Source organism: Elgaria multicarinata, chromosome 16, assembly GCF_023053635.1.
Source record: "Elgaria multicarinata webbii isolate HBS135686 ecotype San Diego chromosome 16, rElgMul1.1.pri, whole genome shotgun sequence".
Classification (NCBI taxonomy): Eukaryota; Metazoa; Chordata; class Lepidosauria; order Squamata; family Anguidae; genus Elgaria; species Elgaria multicarinata.
In genome coordinates, this window is record NC_086186.1 from 16352567 (window position 1) to 16372960 (window position 20394).

At 44.8% G+C, this 20394-nt stretch overlaps 1 protein-coding gene across 1 annotated transcript in view; it reads left to right on the plus strand.

The window, feature by feature from the left end:
• The window catches only part of GATM (glycine amidinotransferase), a 250974-nt gene that overhangs the window by 19043 nt on the left and 211537 nt on the right, over positions 1-20394 (plus strand). The gene's annotated exons all lie outside the window — the stretch shown is intronic.

The window sequence follows — 20394 nt, forward strand, 5'->3', positions numbered from 1 at the left end:
TCATGAAATAATACTAGAGGCTCTTAATCCAGAAGGCTACATTTAAAAATTTAGCAGCTTGCTCTGAAATTGAGATGTTAGAATTCTAAAGTGCAGTAATCAGAAGGGACTCTAAGGTTTGTCCAGGAACCAATTGCATTTTATTTGTTTTATTTTATTTACATTTCTGTCCTGTCCAATAGCTAAATTGCTCTCTGACTAGTTCAAAACAATTAAAACCATAACATAAAATGCAAAATAAAAATTTAAAACTGTATTAAGGGAAATCAAAATTTCTCTAGCCCCTTGATGTAGGGAACTGACTCTACCATTCCAGGGCAACATCTGTTGTTAACTGGAATTTTACTATATCTACCATTTAGAAATTTAGAGGGCAGAACATTTCACTGAGCCCGAGAAAATGCTCTCCTGTATTTGCAGATAGGTAACCAGTTTAAAGGGGACATCTCATTTTTAAAATTTGGTCCAGGCAATCCATTAGCCTCTGTTTAATGACAAATTGGGCTCTCCCCATTTCACATGAAATATAAGAATGTATGTGCATCCCTTACACCAAGCCAGATTTTGGTCCATCTAAATCTGGTGTTTACAATGTCAGTGGGGTGAGGGAATCCGTTCTGGCTTTCAGTTGGAACTCTGAAGGCCCTTGGGTAGCTCCTTTAGAGTTCTGACTGGTTCTGACCAAAACCCAGAGTGGATTCATGGCACCACTGACATTGAAGCCACCAGCCTCCACTGCATCTAGCATACTCTTGTTTATATCAGGACTGCAGAACGTCACGCCCTGACATTGAAAGGAAAGTGCTGGGGCTACTACAAATTAGGCCCTGCACCTTTCCTGTGAAAGAGAAACATTGGTGAACCATTCCATGTGGGGTGAGGTACCCTGAGGCTGTCCAGATGTCCAGTCTGGGCAACTGCAACCGACACCATCTCCAATTTCTTTATGGGAGGCAGCTGATAAACCAGCTGAAGCAACTAAAATCCACTCATGACTCCCCCTGCCACCTGAGTAACCAGGAGTAATGATGGATCCAGGGCAGCTCCCAAGCTGTGAGGCTCACTCTTGAGGGGGAGTACAGCCCTATTCAGATCAGGTTGTACACCAGCTTTCCAATCAGCAGCTCATCTGTCTGGTCTGCAACGTGCAAGGCCAGCCGGGCAAAAAAACCTTCCCCCCCCAACCACCAGAAATCCTTTAAAGCTACTCTTCGTTATCATAATGACTAGACACATATGATGCCTTTAAAAGAACAAAGTTAAAAGGTGAGATCCTTAGCAAGTTGCGAATATGAGATTTCTGCATATGTGAGAAATTCTGGAACACACAAATGATCATTTCAATTATATTCCCCTTCCCCTTCAAGGTTCCACACCTCCCACCCTCCTCCCGTCCCTGTTGTGTGCCATTCTCACAACAACCCTGGGTAGTAGCTTAAGTTAAGAGGTGGTGATTAGTTCATGGTCACCGAGCCGGCTTCATGACTTTAGGGTGACCATGTGACCCGGATTTCTGGTAACAAATCCGTGAGGGGAAATCCAGATTTTTTCCCATCTTTCCCAGCCAAAGGGCAGCTCTACTTTAATAGGAATTAACAAAAATGCTTGTAACTCTGTCATTTTTAAAGATAAAGATATGAAACTTGACACGATGGTAGCTCTTAGGTAGGACTTTAGCCATACCAAATTTGAAACAGATCCATTAGTCCGTTGAGCTTTAGGAATTTTAAACAAAGTTTGAGGTTTAAAATTATTATTTTTAAAAATGATATTTTTAAAGCTATAGAGTTGAAAGTTGGCACCATGATAGCTCTTAAGGAGAGATTTAGCCATGTCAAGTTTGAATCAGATCCGTTCATCCACTGTTTTTTTAGGATTTTTTTTAAAGTTCAAAGTTCTAAAATTATTGTTTTAAAAACTGCTGGAGCCATATCCTTCAAACTCAAGTTGTCAAACCTCCTCTTTGGGGTCTTGCACATTGAGCAGTTTCAGCCCTTGGCATTAAGGGGATCTCCAGTCTTTAGGTAAGAAGTGCTGGGCAAGCAGGGCACCTTTCCTGTTGCAGATTTGGTGGGCAGTCAGGTACCTGAAGCTCAGCAGTGGCAAGGCATCCACAAATCAAAATGTGGGAAAGGAGAGGTCAGTCAAAGCAGCCCACAGGGCAAAACAGAATGGGCCAGAGGCCTTTTTCTCAAAGTTCCACATCATGAGCGATGAAGGGTCATCCTTAGAGAAAAACTCTCATGACCAACAGTGAGGTGCCAGTCGAGAGAGAGGCTCTCTTCTTTGCGGATGCCTTTTTGCTGCGAATGTTGGAACCTGACATATCATTGCTTTGCTTCACTACCACTTCCCTTCAACTTCACTTTGTACACTTGTGAGCTAGGCTCTGTCTGGACTGCTGGGATGCAATGCAGAACATTTGAAGCGCATGTCAGACAAAAATAGATTTGCGGCTTTGCCTAGCTGGCATATTTCTTAGAGGCAGAGTTAGACTGAAGACACAACTCAGAGATGGCTGTAGCTGAGCCTTGAGAGGCTGCTGTGCCACACAGAGCCTTTTAAAGAGTGTCTCAAAGTCCAGTTTTGGTGCAGGCAGAGGCAGCTGGCGGTGGAGTTTTTTTTTTTTTAAAGAGTCATCAGATGCAACCAAGCTATAAGCTGTTGCCCTACCCACAGCCACAGAGTACAAGTGCACAGCCTGGCTGTACCGTTGGGAGACTTTGGCAGAGAGAGTGGGGTGGGGGATTATTTGAGGCTGGAGATGTTGGCTGGGTGGCATAAGGCAGAGAGAGGCTGAAGGCAACCCAGATGCACCTGTAGCTTGGCCCTGAAGCTGGCTTGCCACGCAGAGTGTTTTAAGAGTGCATCAGAGTTGAGCGGTTGTGCACTAGGAGAGGAGGTGGTGGCGGCTGGTGGCAGAGTTTTTTTAAAGTATTAGGCAAAAGGCGGGAAATAATAATAATAATAATAATAATAATAATAATAATAATAATAATGTAAGAGTCACCAGACATGACCAAGCAATAACCTGCAATAAGCAATATCCCAAGCCACAAGTGTGCAGCCTAGCTGGACCATTGGGAGACTTTGGGGGAGAGAGAAAGAGAGAGAGATTGTTTGAGGCTGGAGGCTTTGGTTTGTCTGCAAAGACTTATAGTGAGAGACAGCAGAGGCTGCACAGACAACCCAGAGACATCTATTGTAGCTTAGCCCCATGGTGCTGGCATGCAACGCAGGGCATTAGGAAGAGGGTCTCAGAGTTGCATGTTTGTGCAAGAAGTAAACTGGATGTGCGCAGTGGTGCTAATACACAAGCCTTGAGAAGCTAATGTATATAAGTGAGAAGTGTGAATGGGCAAAGTAGTGTTCACTGCCACAACACCCACCCTAATGTTAGAGTAGAGAAACTTGTGACAATTATACACAAGCTTTTTTAAAAAATTGAAATAAAAAAAATAAAGCCAGCCATCCGGCCGGTCAGTAGCAAACCCTGTTAACAATAGCAGCAGCTTGCAATGAGTCAGAAAAGATATTTGAGGGAAGGGGAGAATGTATCACACAGAGTATAGCAGAAGCTACAAAAGTAGGAGTGAGTGAAGTTAATTTCAGATGCACTGAATCTCTCACTCGTTCTTTATTTCAGTGATTTTAACATTAATATCTCATGTAGAACAGATTTGTCTTAAATGTGTGCTGTAAAATCAGACATGTGACCAAGGCTATGTAAGGGTGGGCATGCCCCCTTGGTGCTGGACACGCCCACTTGGGGGCTGACCATGTTGTCCTCCTTTTTGTTTTCTAACTTAGAGGGGATTTGAACTCGGTTCTCCCTAACCATAGTCCAAAACGCCAACACTTGTATGCCTTCTTTAGATTGCAAAAGGGCTGCTTTTGTCCAAAATCACTTAAGGTCACCAGAGCCTTGCATTGTGCATATTGCCACCCTCCTTGTATTGATAATAAAGGGCCTCCCATGGGAATTTTCATTTCACAAACCTTTCCTGAGCAGCACAAACATGTACGTATGTGTGTATTTATATATATAAAATACACTCCGTCTTTTCCCACACTAGCCCTGATCTCTACCTTGAGGCTTATCTTGGGGAAAATATTCAGATCTTACTTGACTGTTTGCTAATGGCATTAACATTGCAGATTAACCTGTTCTTATAAATCTGTTTGCATGCTCCTGGGAACATTGCACTCTCTTGACTGATAACGACAAGTAAACTTTCAGTGAAGATCCTATGTAAATCGCCAATAAAAGCCCCAGGAGAAAACATTCTTTTTAAAAAATCCAAGGGGCTGCTGATCTCATATTGCCCAACACTTATATTTCCCTCTTCCTGTATAGCTTATGGATTCCTCCCCCCCCCCCCCCCAGATTTGGAGCACGCCTCAGAATTCCTTCCATTTACTTAGCCAATCTTCCCCAACCGATGCCCTACAGATGTTTTGGACTACAGAAAGAGATCTTAGGGTTGTGGTGGACAGCCCAATGAGGATGTCATCCCAGCGCTGTAAAGAAGGCAAACCCCATGTTAGGCAGTATTAGAAAACGAGTTGAGAATAAAACTGCCAGTATCACACTGCCTTTATACAAATCTATGGTGTGACCACACTTAGAATACTGTGTACAGATCTGTGTACAGTTCTGGTAGAGCTGGAAAAAGTGCAGAAAAGGGCAACTAAAATGATCAAGGGGCTGGAGCATCTCCCCTATGACGTAAAGTTACAACAGCTGGGATTGTTTAGCTTGGGGGGGGAAGGAGGCTAAGGGGAGACATGATATAGGTGTACAAAATTATGCATGGTATGGAGAAGGTGGAGAGGAAGACATTTTCTCACCTCCCACACAATTCTAGAACCCAACGAGGTCATGCCATGAAGCTGATTGTTGGGAGATTCAGGACAGATAAAAGGCAGGACTTCTTCACACAACACTTAGTTAAAATATGGAACTCATTTCCACAAGACATAGTGATGCCACCAATTTGGATGACTTTAAAAAGGGGTTAAATAAATTCCTGTAGGAGAAGGCTATCTCCAGTATTCGAGGCAGTAAGCCTGTGTGCACCAGTTGCTGGGGAACATGGGCAGGAGGGTGCTGTTGCACCATGTCCTGCTTGTTCATCCCTGGCCGATGGCTGGTTGGTCACTGTGTGAGCAGAGTGCTGAACTAGATGGATCTTTGGTCTGATTCAACATGGGACTTCTTATATTCTTATGTTCTTAAGGCTATCAATGGCTACTAGCCCTGATTTATTTATTTATTTATTACATTTCTATACCACCCAATAGCCGGAGCTCTCTGGGCAGTTCACAAAAATTAAAACCATTCATAATATAAAACAACAGTATAAAACCATAATATAAAATACAATAAAAAAGCTCAACCAGATAAAAACAGCAGCAATGCAAAATTACAAATTTAAAACACCATGTTAAAATTTATTTATAGATTGTTAAAATGTTGGGAGAATAAAAAGGTCTTCACCTGGTGTCTAAAAGCATATAATGTAGGTGCCAAGCGAACCTCCTTAGGGAGCTCATTCCACAGCTGGGGTGCCACAGCAGAGAAGGCCCTCCTCCTGGTAGCCACCTGCCTCACTTCCTTTGGCAGGGGCTCACGGAGAAGGACCCCTGAGGATGACCTTAGGGTCCGGGCAGGTACATATGGGAGGAGGCGTTCCTTCAGATAACCTGGCCCCAAGTCGTTTAGGGCTTTAAATGTTAATACCAGCACTTTGAATCGGGCCCGGACCTGGACTGGCAGCCAATGAAGCTGGAAAAGGACTGGCGTAATGTGGTTTCGTCGGCCAGTCCCTGTTAGTAAGCGTGCTGCCCTGTTTTGTACCAGTTGAAGTTTCCGGACCATTTTCAAAGGCAGCCCCACATATAACGCATTGCAGTAATCCAAACGAGAGGTTATCAGAGCATGGATAACTGTAGCTAGGCTATCTCTGTCCAGATAAGGGCGCAGCTGGTATATCAGCCTAAGCTGGTAAAAGGTGCTCTTTGCCACTGAGTTCACCTGTGCCTCAAGTGACAGTTCTGGATCCAAGAGCACCCCCAATCTACGGACCCGATCCTTTAGGGGGAGTGCAACCCTGTCCAGGACAGGGCAAACATCACCTCGCTGGACAGATGAACCACCCGCTAACAGTACCTCCGTCTTGTCTGGATTGAGTTTCAGTTTATTAGCCCTCATCCAGTCCATTACCGTGCCCAGGCACTGGTTCAGAACAGCCACTGCCTCACCTGGGTTTGATGAAAAGGAAAGGTAGAGCTGGGTATCATCCGCATATTGATGACACCTCAGTCCACATCTCCGGATAACCTCCCCCAGCAGCTTCATGTATGTGTTAAACAGCATAGGGGATAAGATAGAGCCCTGTGGAACCCCATAGCTTAGGAGCCACGGCACAGAGCAATAATCCCCCAGCACCACCTTCTGGAATCGGCCATCCAAGTAGGAGCGGAACTACTGCAACGCAGTACCTCCAACTCCCAGCTCAGACAACCTATCCAGAAGGATACCATGGTCGATGGTATCGAAGGCCGCTGAGAGGTCCAGGAGAACCAACAGGGTCGCACTCCCCCTGTCTCTCTCCCGGCAGAGGTCATCCCACAGGGCGACCAAGGCAGTTTCCGTTCCAAAACCAGGCCTGAAACCTGATTGAAATGGATCTAGATAATCCGTTTCATTCAAGAGTGCCTGGAGCTGTCCTGATGACTTTGTGTTACCCCCAGTATCAGAGGCAAGAAGCCTATATACACCAGTTGCTGGGGAACATGGATGGGAGGGTGCTATTGCACCCATGTCCTGTTTGTGGGTCCCTAGTCAACAGCTGGTTAACCCATGTGAATAGAGTGATGGATTAGATGGACCGTTGGTCTGTTCCAGCATGGCTCTTCTTATGTTCTTATGTACAAGCCCCATCATTTCCAACCCACATGGGAATTGTAGTCCACCACATCTGGACAGCAATGAGTTGGGAAAAGCTGATTTAGTAAATCGCTTTCCAACTGGATGCTGGAAAAACAACAAAAACAACAAAGAATCTTGTGGCACTTAGAGACTAACGAATGTATTTATTCTGGCATGCATAAGCTTGTATGGACATTGTTCACCTCATCAGATGCATGAAATTCCAGCCTCAAATTGGCCCATCCAGATGCGGGGCTGGTGACAGAGGCTGGATGTAAACAGTGATGTCAGAGGGGTCAAAATGCAAAAAAGTACAAATAGTGATTATTATCTTAACAGTTGCCATTTACAAAGCTTTGTTGGGTGATAACACAGACATCATTGTAAAGGCGTGCCAGTTAAGGGAATAGTGTGATTAAAAACAACATCACCTTTGTCCTTATTCAAACCACAGGAAATAGACTTGAATTTTTTAATGAATTGTATTTTAGTGATCTCTTATTGGTATCTGCCTTTGAAATTATATATACTACTTATATTAACCTAGTAGGGTCATCCCATGGAGCGGATTGGTGGAAGATTAAGGACAGATAAAAGAAAGGACTTCTTCATAGTTAAACTATGGAATTTGCTACCACAAGATGTAGTGATGGCTACCAATTTGGATGGCTTTAAAAGGGGATTAGCCAAATCCACGGAGGAAAAGGCTACTAGTTGCTGAATTGCTATGAGTCTTGATGGCTATGTACTATGTCCAGTAGCAAGGCAATAAGCCCATGTTTATCAGTTGGTGGGCAATATGGATGGGGGTGCTGCTGTTGTGTCCTGTTTGTGGGTTCCGAGTCAACAGCTGTTAGGCCACTGTATGAACAGAATGCTGGAATAGATGGACCCTTGGTCTGATCCAGCGGGGCGTTTTTGTTTTTTTTTAATGTGTGCAGTCCTTCATCCCAAACCCAGCATCGCATACAGCCCTTGGGGTTGAAACGTTTGTGCATCCCTAACTTTTAGGGAGTTCAGTGGAATTTTTCCTCGGCACACCTGTGTCCAGACTGGATCACTTCAGACTGCAGGTGAGGGGGAGCTCCTCCCATCCAAATTCCCTGCATACTGAAAACAACCTCTTGAACCCCATTCCCCGATGGATTAGTTTTCTAAGTGAATAGAATGTTTTGTGCAAAGGAGTCATGTGAGACCCAAATTGCAACCCGAAGTGGTACAGGTCAATGTCTCCAGTGAGAATTAGGTTCAAAGCAGGAATTAAGATTGCAACCTTAAATAAATAAAAAATAAAAGACTGTGTGTGTATGTAGGGAAGGGGGCGTTACCATGCAAGGAGTCAGATAAGTTGTCCAACTCGTTTTATTTCACAGAGGGGAAAGATTGCAAATTGATTCATAAAGCGAGCAGCTAAGCACTGCAGCTGACCTTGAAAACGAACCAAAATAAACCAGTTATCAACAACACAAAGCAATTTGAAATTTCAGGTTGGCCGGCTGCCTCCTTCCTTCCCAGAATGAATGAACTCAGTAGGGAATTTGTGAGCAAGTTTAAAAAAAGTGGATCTCCCCCACCCCCCCCAGCTCTGTATAAGGAGTGGAAGAAAACAGTGTCTGTTGCTTGGTGGTTCGGCCGGCTCACATCAGTGTGCAAGGAATGGAAAATGGAAATGTCTGTGCTCAGGGGAGCTTGCAGATTTGGTTTATTTAAGGACCCTTCCCATTAAGCCCAGGCTACAGGGACCTGTTCAGCAAGTTATTTTTCCTGCAAAGGACCAAGGAAATCCTCATCCATGGGCTGTTTATTTATTTTCTGGTTCCTGTCCCTGATAAATCACTCTCCCTATTGCTGCCTATAAAAGAACTTAACTAAATCAAAGAATATAACAATTAAAACTTAAAATAAAAACCCATACAAAATATGGAGTGGCCACTACATGCTCTACTTCAGCATCAACCAGCCAACCCCTTCTATACTGGGCTACAACTTCCAGAATTCCTGATCATTGATCATGGCGGCTGGATCTGATGGGAATACAAATCCCAAACGTAGGGTGTCCATATGAAAAGGAGGACAAGGCTCCTGTATCTTTAACAGTTGCATAGAAAAAAGGAATTTCAGCAGGTGTCATTTGTATATATGGAGAACCTGGTAAAATTCCCTCTTCATCACAACAGTTAAAGCTTCAGTTGCTATACCAGAGTGACCAGATTTAAAAGAGGGCAGGGCACCTGCAGCTTTAACTGTTGTGATGAAGAGGAAATTTCTCCATATATACAAATGACACCTGCTGAAATTCCCTTTTCAATACAACTGTTAAAGATACAGGAGCCCTGCCCTCCTTTTCATATGGTCACCCTACTAAACATCTGTGAATTCAGATTGTGGAATTCTATTCTTGAACGGGTGCAGAAACACAGGGATCGGATCTCCCAGATGGCCATGCCTCCTTTCCCTGGCTCAATCACTTTCCTACAGCCACTGATCATTTCGTGGCTTCCATTTTTTTGGGGGGGGGTACACTTCCCCTGTCCATTCTAAAAAGGTGAAACACCTCTCTTAATGCTGAGTTACTGGCAGCAAGAACTTGGAAGCAAAAAATATCCTCGTATTGTTGGTCTCACTCCTTTTCCCTTAGACCCTGCCAAGTTCTTGAATACAGCCCCCGAAGACGTCTCTGAAATGGAGTTCAGCTCTTGGGCTGAAGGGGGTTCAACAGCTCTAGAAGTTAAATAAATGAAAGAGGAATGGATGTATATCAGTTGCTGTAGTCTGCACATGCATGCACACCAAACTAGGGTGGCCACTTAAAGAGGACAGAACAGGATAACTCCTATGATAAGGTATCCCGGATGCATAGGATTACAGCCCAAAATGTTCTTTTGTTCTTTTCTGGTGTGGGGGCAGCAAATGGACTTTGAAAGCACCTCTGGTTTCTGTCAGTGAAGGCTGGTGTTTCTGATGTCAGTGGAGTGGTGAACTCGCACCAGGTTTCCATCAGAACCAGTTGGGCCTCTAAAGGAGCTTTTCACGGTGCTTCCGCTGTCTTCAGAGACATCAGCCTCTACTAGTTTCTGTGTGTCTTCGCTCCAGCTGTTCCACCATGCCGTCTCGGAGAGCTAGCCAGCAGAACACGACACACTTCATTCCTGCGGCTGGCAATTCCGCAGCGAGAGAATCCGATCAGAAAGAGGCACGTTTGGTCTCCTCTCCCACAAGCTCTACCTGTTTTCTGTACAGGAAATGAACCTCTGGTGGAGAGGTCATCCTCTCTGTTTCCTTTTGCCATGTGTCACTGACTGACTGACGGTGGCCGGCTCTAATCAAATGGGCAGGTGAGCGGTGCTTTCTCTTGCTGGTTAACCATACATGAAAATGAATGAAGGGACCCTTTTCCTCACCTCCCCCTGATCTAATGCCCTCACACCTGGCTAATGTGAAAAGAGAGTTCAAGAGCAGCCACGGAGATAAGAAGTACTGTCTCAGAAGACTGAGCTTGTGGGAAGGGAGGAAGCGAGGATGGTACAGTGTGTTACGGGTGCAGTTCCACAACAGCCAAAATAATCTCCCACTGTGGAGACAAAAACATTTGATAGCAGTCCAGAAAGGAAGAGGTTGTGGAGGGATGTGAGTCGATGCAGACAGGCTGCTTCTTCAGGGTAGCCATGTGTCTTATTTTACAGAAGACATCCCTCTATTTGGAGACATCCTCTGATTGAAGCACTGTCCAGACCATGTTTCTTTACTGAGGTTTCTACTTCTGGATTCTTTGTGGGATGAAGATCAGCTCCTTTACATGTGCTTCTCCACCCATCCCCCAGCAGTTTTCTTTTTCTGCCTTTCTGCACTTTACACTACCCCTAGGAGGTGATGTGGTATAATGGAATTGCACAATTACATGAGGCTTCTGTAATGCCATTGAGAAAAATACCAGGCTTTCCTTGTCAGGGGAAGAAAAATCTCAGTCATGGTTACAAAGGACCGGAGAAACCCTGGAGAATGCTGACATTGTGTAAAGGACCCTCAAGCTACCATGAGTGAGCAATCATGAGCACACAATGAAAGCCTTGTGTAGAAGGTCTCCATGTCCAATTGAAAGGGGGAAAAACCCTAAGAAGGGAGAACAACAGGAGCCTTGAAGTTGCACTTCAGCACCTGGATTGCAGACTGTGCCACAGGCATACAGGTCACCTGGTCACAGTCATTTATTTTATTTGTACCCAACCTTTCTACAAAAAAGGGGCGTGCTCAATGGCGCTTTGGTAAGATGGGTTGCATTTGTGTTTTAATGACAGTGATTATTTCTCAATATGCGTTTATGGCTGTCACATGAAAACAGCATATAAATTGGTATCTTCTTTGGTCATCTTTTTGGATGGTACACTTCCCTTTTCTTGGAAATGTAGTTGCTCTATGTCCCCTAGGAAGACCACCAGATGGAGACAAGACAGAGTAGTCCCTCATGAAGAGAGGGAAAGAGAGCAGGTAGCCTCCACTGTGACTGGGTATTCTGGGTTCACAAGAGCCTTTAATTATTATTGTCCCACATGGGACACTATTGTGCCCTAGTTCGGCAACTAAGGCCACAACAGGCTTTAAAGAGGGCCCTTCAATTTTATGGTGTCACATAATCCCATATTTATTTCCTGCCTGGAAATAACTGGAGGCATGCTAGCAGAAGAGGAAAATTATGGCAGTGGTGCACCACCAAAATGGCCAGCTGGCCACCATTTTAATTACCTACAATGCACCACAGAGGCCATAGCTAGACCAGGCCTATACCCTGGGATTGTCCCGGGATCATCCCTGTGCATCCAAATGACACACAGGGGATCCTGGGAGCAGGCAGGGATGACCCCTCCATTTGCCTGGGATAATCCTTAGGTCTAGCTAAGGCCAGAGTGTAGCATTGTTACAGGGCATTGCGGACAATTACAGTGCTTGCTGGCTGTTTGGCATTCATCTGAGCACCAGAAAAGGGGAGCTGGGTGAAATCAGAAGGACTTACTTTTACTTTTTTTTTTTTTTTTTAGTAAAAACATACATAGGATGAGGATAGGGCTCCTGTGCCTTCAATAGCTGCACAGAAGAAAATACTATTTTTTTATCAGGTGCAGCTTGTCATGTGGGATGGGGTGGGAGCTTCATCAGGTGCAAAATCCTCTCTTCTGCCCACCTGTCCAAGGTAGAGGACCTTGATGCTTCTTTATTTCTGCTCACCTTCAGAGAACCTTAATCTGAATTAAGGTTCTGCTCCCTATGAAATGTGGCTTCATTAAAGTGATTTGAAATGCATGCTTCACCGACCTGATTGACCTTTCTGGCACTTTGGCTGTTTCATTAATCCCTAAAGCTTGAAAGGATCAATTCAAGGGAAACAGACCTTGACATCAAAGATGATAGCTGAGTGAAAGAGCCTGACCTTTTTTTGGGTGGGTGGGGAGTTTGGGAAGGAGGTGGCTTAATCGTCACTTACTTAGTTTCATAGGATTTGCAACCAAATAAATGGCACCTCTTGGGAGGAGGCATAATTAAGACACAATCCCATGCCTGTTTCGACAGAAATAAGTCCTACAACTCCTAGCATTCCCCAGCTAGCATGTTTGGGAGCAGCCCATATGGGGTTAACGTGTCATGTGGGGAGCATTTTTCTCCTCCTTCTCCTCTGTTCCCACTGCAATGGCCACTGGGATACATGGCTGCAGCGGCAGGAGGGCAATGATGGAACCACGGAGCAGGGATGGATAAGGAAGCTACGCTGCATGGCATGGTTCTGTGGTCATGTGGAGGCATGGACATTGTGATTTCCCTCCCCCTCCGTGGTTCAGCTACCCCCCATGATCGTCTGATCAGAGCCAAACCATATACTGACTCCCTCCTGATCCCCCTGTCTACTTTTAACAATCCCTACCCACTTTGTCATATATTCATATATTGGGAGGGGGGAAATCACAGATATGGATTTGGGGGACAATTAAATGTAAGGGGGAGAACAGAAAGATAAAGAGGAGAAGGGGGCTCAGCATTACACAGAGGTCTGAGTGGGCCTACAACCGATTATTTTGAGATATACTTGCTATTCACTGCCTTGGAATCTACTAGATGAAGGGCAGCATACAAAAATTTCAAATAAATAAATAAATCCCTCACCCTTTTCATCCCAAGGTTCTTCTCACGACAACAACAATATTTACTCGAGCAGATACTAAGCTTGAATATGTGTTCGGTTTATTACCTTTAGTGACGTGGAAAGGATTGGTTGCTGGGCAACTTTGCATCATATATATATATATATATTTTCTAGAATAGTTCTGAGAAGAGACAGGAATGGCTAACCTATTGAATTTCCTCTGACTTGGGAATGTACTTTCCTGAAATATTTGGTCTTACGCAGCCCCAGAGAGAAACAAACAATTAAAGGTGGCAAATCTGCAGGATAAGATCAGAGACCACCAGATTGGTCAGTCTTGTGGAGAGAGTGAAAACACCCACCCACACCTGACCAAGTTGCATGCTCTTTAGCAAATCTATGAAGCGTGATTTGAAAATCTAGGATTAGACCAAGAGGATTAAAAAAAAAAAAACCTGAAAAGAAAACCAATCTCTGAGCTCCTTAGCAGAAGCAGTTCTGTTCAACTGTCCTACTCTGCCGGAGAAGGTTTCTGTGTGTGCCTCTCAGTGGTGGTCTCTTTGATGTTTATGCTGGAAATCCAAGCTTTTAAAGTCAAGAAAGCATGGAAGAAAACGAAGGAGTAGCAGCTTTGGAAAACAGATGTGTTCTCAGAGGCCCTTGGTACAAGGTGGGGAAAAAGAAAAGAAAAAAGGTGTCTATTTCTCTGAATTTTGCAACCGGGTGCAAGGGGAGAAGAAAGAGGGGGGCATGAAAATTGCCTGCTGAAGTTGTGTCGTTGAAGCACATTCCTTCCTAGGCATGTCTACTCAGAAGTAAGTCCCACTGATTTTGAATGAGGCTTGCTGTCAAGTAAGTGTGTATAGGAGTGCAGCCACGGTAACTTAAGATAAGCAAAGGATGGACAGGAATGCTTTGACTTGGAGAGAATTGGTTAAGAGAGGATTGATTGATTCATTCATTTAGTCACTCTGTTTTAAATTGAGAAAATAGTGATCGCCCCTTGCATGTGGGACTTTGGAACAAGCCAGCCACTCGACCAACCAGTTCCCCCACAGTCTGGCTGTGCATACGCAACCCTGAACCAAGGCTTGTAAACAGTGCTATTTTCTTTTCTTCTATTTTCTTTTTCAAATAAAACTTTAAAAACACTGTGAAACTTTAGAAGGCAGTCTTGAGGTTGCCACCACATTTTAGGTAGTGGTATATTTGAGGTAGCAACTTGTCTGGGGTTGTGAGGAGTGTGATTTCTTTCAAATATCTGCTTTTGTCAGATTATACACACACACATGAAAGCATCTAATGTGATGTGTTGAAACTGGAGTTCTAAAACCAGGGTCCAGTGGAGGATGGTAGCTCCAATGTCAGTGGAGCCGTGAATCCGTTCCTGGTTTCAGTCAGAACCCTAAAGGAGCTGTTCAAGGTGTGAAGCTCCTTTAAAGTTCTGTCTGGTTCTGACTGATTGCTGGAGTGAATTCAAAGCTCCTTTAGAATTCTGATTGAAACCTGGAGTGGATTCAACACCCCACTGACATCTAAGCCACCACCCTCCACTGCCAGAGTCAATTTTAAGGGTCAAAGAGGTCTCGATAAACTGTTGTGAGGAGTTCCAAGTAGCGCTGAGCATTAATGGATTGTTTGTATAGCGAGTCCGTGGCAGCAAAGTGATCCATTAGCAAACCTCTTCCTCTGAGGGTAATCCCAATGACGTCAACAAAGCCGCTCCAGTGACTGCGGTTTGCAGATGCTGCATTAAGGAACCATCAATTGGAAGTTTGGCCACTGCCTTGAAGGGCAGGCGCGCCGTACCTGTTGTTTATCCATGGCCATTGCTTTGTGTGCATTCCCCCCCTCCCCCAGTGCTGTATAATTTAGAATTGCCATCTGGCTAGTTGTTAAAAAATCAGCCGTAACATTTCCCAAGCTAGAGGCTAGAAGCACTTTGAAATCCAGATAGGGTTACATGATTTTTTTAAAAAATCTTTTTTTGCAGTGTTTCTCTAAAAGGAGCGGTGGATCGACTCCTTTTGGAGAGGCAGCAAACCCTGGCGTTTGACGTCGCTGCCGGATTCTTTTCTGCGTTTTGTTGGGCCTCTAATCTAATCTGACTGCTTATAATGACCTTGTCCTCGGTTCACCTATTAGTACAGTGGCAATTTTGACAGCTAGTTTTAAAAAAGAAATAAGTGCGGTTGGTGGCATTGGGCTGGGATGGGGGGAGAGAAGCCCCCCCCATTGTTTCCTATGAGTGAGAAAACTGACAAATTGCCAATTTGGACAGGTTAAAAGTGTTTGTATTAATCTCATCCTGTTACATGAGTTAAAAAGATTAAGCTTTTGAGAGCTGGGCACATGATTTTGTTTTGCTTTGTTGCTCTGTAAGAAGAAGAAAAATAAATTAAAATAATTGATTATTGTTGAGTGAAATGGTGACAGCCTCTAACCGCATAGACTTGGGTAGTTATTCAATGAGAAAGATCTTTAGGTGTATGTTAATCCTCCAAGTATATCAGCTGAAATAACACCCTGTGTGTGAATCTTACTTGTAGGAATTAAAACTGGTGTTTCTTGAAGTTGGTACTAGAAACAATGTGTTTCCCCCCTCTTGGGTATCCTGATCTTCACGTGTGCAGTATAATTCATTATATACAGCTTGATGTGGTATAACATAGTGTGAGCTTCCTTCAAGTAGCATCCTAGCCACAGATTTAGATTACTCTAATACTCTGCCTGCTGAGTTAGGAATAATTCCCATTGAAAACATTGGCCCAGTTCACATGATCAGTGTGGCTTAAACAAGCCATGGTGGCTTGTTTAACCTAGGGCATGTGCAGGGCACCATTTGCTAAGGTAGAGAGTTGCTTCCCCGTCTAACAAGTCATGCTGCCCGGGTTTGGATGATACAACAAGTTGTGCTCAGGTGCGTAACTAGGTAAATGATGTCCAGTGCATGTCATTATGCCCCATAGCTTAAACAAGCCACTGTGGCTTCTTTAAACAGCAGTGACTGTGTGAACCAGGTCATTGTGTAAACATGCTTCAGGTCAGCTGCAGGTGGACTCTGGCAAGCCACTGTTCCTTAGCCAAGGCCTGCCACCCTACAGATTTAAGATTTAAGTGGAGATTGGCATGTGTGTAGGGTTGGCCACTTAAGAATTGCAAGAAAAGAGGAAAGGCATCACCAAAATAGAGGACGCCAATGTGCATGAAATGTACACATGCTAATGTGTATGTACAGATGCACATTTAGAAAGATTTTTCCTCTGTAGAAGAGGACACAGGGCCACCATATGTGTATCTGTGTAACTCTCCTCAAGACTTAAAGTAGAGTGGAGTTGCACATTTTGGTGAAGCAGAATTCACAACGAGTTTTAATGACTTGCTTTGAATATATCAGTCAGTAGTTCTGTATAGGTTCTGATGGAGAGCCCTCCTGACTGAAACGAAAGCAAGTTGAACTGCATTTTCATAAGTACTGAAGGAACTACCAGATTGTTTAGATAAGGAGTTTAGTGATTAACCTGCTGAAATACCTGATCTTGAAGAATAGCAAACAAACGCAGTTCTATTTCCACAGCTTACTGGAGAATGAGTTGCTTCGGTGCCAGACTGTGCTGTTTTGATATGGCTTTCCAACCCTTCTCCTCTTCATCCATGTGCCTGTTCCCACCTGGGATTGAAGCCCTAAAACTTAATGGGTGACAAGCTAGCCCCTCTCTGAAAAAACATCTCCTGGATTCTGTCACTTGGTCCTGCTACAGTTTGACAGAATGTTGAGAGAATATTGGGAACTGGCTTCATACAGGGGCTGCCATTTTGGATTTTCTGCCCAAGGCACCAAACTAGTGTATTCTCTCCCAATCTGTACACAACGTCTGCTCTTGTGTTAGCTTCAAGTTGAGTACCTCATTAAACTGGTTTGACCCTCCTTACCTCAGTGTCCCTTAGCCAATGTTTCACAACACATTCCCTCTGGGCTAAGGTCCAACTCCTGCTTTCTTGCTTTTATCAAGGGTTTTAATCTGGTTGGTTGGTTTGATATTTAATTTGTTTATGCAAACACGCACCTCTTAACATAGTTTCGCAAAACAGAACTTTTTAACAATTTGCTGTGCCTTTTGCTGAGTTTGCAAAGGCTGAAGTTGCCCACGTACGCCTTAGGCTGAGTTTGGACATAACACTAAGACATAGTTTAGTGTTGTAGGAATTAGTTTAGCATTACTGGAATGAGCCTGCTTGAAACTTGGGCATGAGTGCTCCCCTCTCCTCCTTTAGTGTGGCTGTAAGGAAGAGACTGGAAGCAGGACAGGCCCTACCATTAGGCAGCATGAGGCAGCCACCTCAGGAGCACACGCTGGGAGGTGGTAGCGAGGTGTGGGAGGAGGATGCTGTCTCATTGCCAGTGTTGAAGAACGTTTCAACTGCCAGTCCATGGAATGAGCCTCCTTGAGTGTCATTTTTTGGTAGAAAGGCAGGGAATAAATCAAATTAATAAATAACGAAAGAGGGTGCCATCTTGTCCTTTGCCTCAGGCAGCAAAATGTCTTGGGTCAGCCCTGCTTGGAAGCATCTTCTAAACTAACCAGTTTATCATTACATCTGTACCTGTAACTGTGGTCACTTACAACTATGGGTTACTGAAACAAACCAAGAAAAGAAAGCACAAACTGATCTTGGCTTGTTTTTAATAAATCTTAGTTTAAACTCACCACAGGATGACACTTGGTTCTTTCATAATGGCTGATCCAATGCCAGGTGAGTGGCTGCAAATGGCTGTGATTTAACAATGAGGAGCCTGACCCAAAACACCAGAGGTTCTGGTGCTACCTATGGGCCCATGACAACTCTATCGCCATGACCCAACATCTGCCAGATTTCTATGACTTATATCTTGGAAAGGATTCATAGTTCAAACTCTCTTGTATTTGAAAGATGAAGTTCTCCATCCCATTCACATGAATATGGGGTTTCTTAAAGTAGCAAAATCTGAATTAATGGTGTGTGTGTTCATCTATAGATTCTTCGTGTGTGTGTGTGTGTGTGTGTGTGTGTGTGTGTGTGTATATATATATATATATATATATATATATATATATATATATATATATATCTTGACTCTGGGAACAAAGCCTCAAAGCATACAGGATGATCTGATTTATCTCAGGGCCTTGGAAGACCTCCAAAGCATTCAGGTAAACAGAGATTTGGGTTACTGGGAGGGATGTTTACATAAGGCTGCACTGGCAGGTGGATAACCACGACAGAGAATTCAGATGACCGCAGGGTTTTCCCCCTGCAATTCCTGTGTACTAAGGGACTATTATAGCAATGGGAGCTGAGCAGACCATTCTGTCCTGGCTGGAAGAAGGACCCCAAAGGTCATCTAGTCTAACGCCCCCTGCTGCTCACAGAGGAAAGAGTACATCTATCAGCTCTTCCCACATATCAATAAATACGTGAGACAACCAACCATGACCAGGTGTCCTCTTTTACAAAGAACAGTCCTCTGGCACCCCCTGTTTGACAGGCTCTTGAGTCCAATTCCAGTTTAAAGATAATGAACCATAAGAATGGTTGCCCATCCATAGTGAACACCTAGACAGCAGATGGAACAGATAAACACACAGGTCACCTGGTGGCTGACTTTGACACCTATGGTGAGCCATATTTCTATTTAAATTTTAAGAATTATTCCTAAATTTGCAAATTTAGGAATAATTCTTGAAATTAAATAGAAGGTATGTAGATATTATGGAAAACACTCTCTTCTTTTTTGGTGACATGCTTCCTCTTTTTGCACAATCCACAGGTGGCCACACTAAGCCATTGCCACAGCAACAACAACATGGAAGCCATGTTGATCCATAAGAAAAATCCCCAAACCTACGATTGGGTAATAGCTAGACTGTCAGTCAGGAAGCTCTTCTTGCTCTGGGCCAATGGCTATTGCAACTTTCCAAGGGCAAAACACACTATTCCAGGGATGCAAATTCTCAGACATTCTATTTCAGGATTAAAAACCTGAATACCTTTCTCAGACAATCAATCAATGAATGTACCTTTATTGGCATGAAACAACCACAAACCCTACAAAAACATCAGACTAGCCAAAATGCACAAAATGGTGAACAGGCTTTCGAGTTCTCCAGAATTCTTTGTTAGGCCGGATGCTAAGCAAAGGTGTGGCACTGAGGGTGGGGAAGAGAGAATCAAGGCCGGTGCTACCATAGAGGCCATTCAGGCAGCCGCCTAGAGCGCCAAGCTAAGATGGGCGCCGTGCAGCACTCACGCGTGTTGTTGGCTGTGAGCCGGCCCGAGGATTCAGCTGGGCCTGGGCGGGCAAGATAGCGCCCTGCGCCCGCCCAGCCGAAGCGAAGCCAGGGGAGCTGGGATGGGGCGATGGTTCCACATTCGGACTTCTGCCTGGAAGCCATCCTCCCAGAGCCACTCTAGCTGCCCGGAAGCCGCTGTCCCAGAGCCGGGAGGCCGCCACCAGAAGAAGAAGAAAAAGCACATGGCAAGCTCGACCCTGGCCCAAGCCAGCCTCTGCCTTACTCCCGAGGAAAGGGCACCGGGTCGCCTCACCTCTCTCCTCAAACAGGCCGTGATGTCCAGGCAGGTGGGCAAGTGGGACTCCCTCTCCCTTCCCCCAGGAAAGCTAGGGACTTGTGGACTCCTTGCAAGGCAAACTCTCCTGCTTCCCGATCCTGCGTACGTGGATCAATGGGACTTGCATCTGAGAAAGCGTTGCACCAGGAGACACCAGTGCGGCCCGATCCGCCTATGCCTCCTTACTCAGAAGCCTTATTCCCCTGAGTAAACATGCGGAGGGGATCGGGACGCCAGGCTGCATAGCGGGTTGCGTTCGCACGGAAGTAAGTCCCGGTGAATTCCAGACGGCTCGGTCCCAAATCGAAGAGAGCCAGTCCCAGCTCTCCACTCGGCACACACGTTCGGACTCCCGCGCAGTTGGGGTGGTGGTGCAAGTAGCTCGCCTTGCCTAGGACGCAAAATAGTCTGGCACCGGCCCTGGAGAGAATAGAGGGGCAAGAGCACAAACCTATGCATGTTTAGGCAGAAGAAAGTCCTGCAACTCCCAGCATTCCCCAGCCAGCCATGGGGGATGCTGGGAATTGTAGGACTTTTTTTGTCTAAACATAAGAAGAGCCATGCTAGATCAGATGAAGGGGCCAATTAATACAGCAATGTGTTCACGCAGTAGCCAACCAGCTGTCAATCAGGGACCCATAAGTAGGACAGGGTGCAACAGCACCCTCCCACCCATGTTCCTCAGCAACTGATGCATATAGGCTTACTGCCTCTGATATGT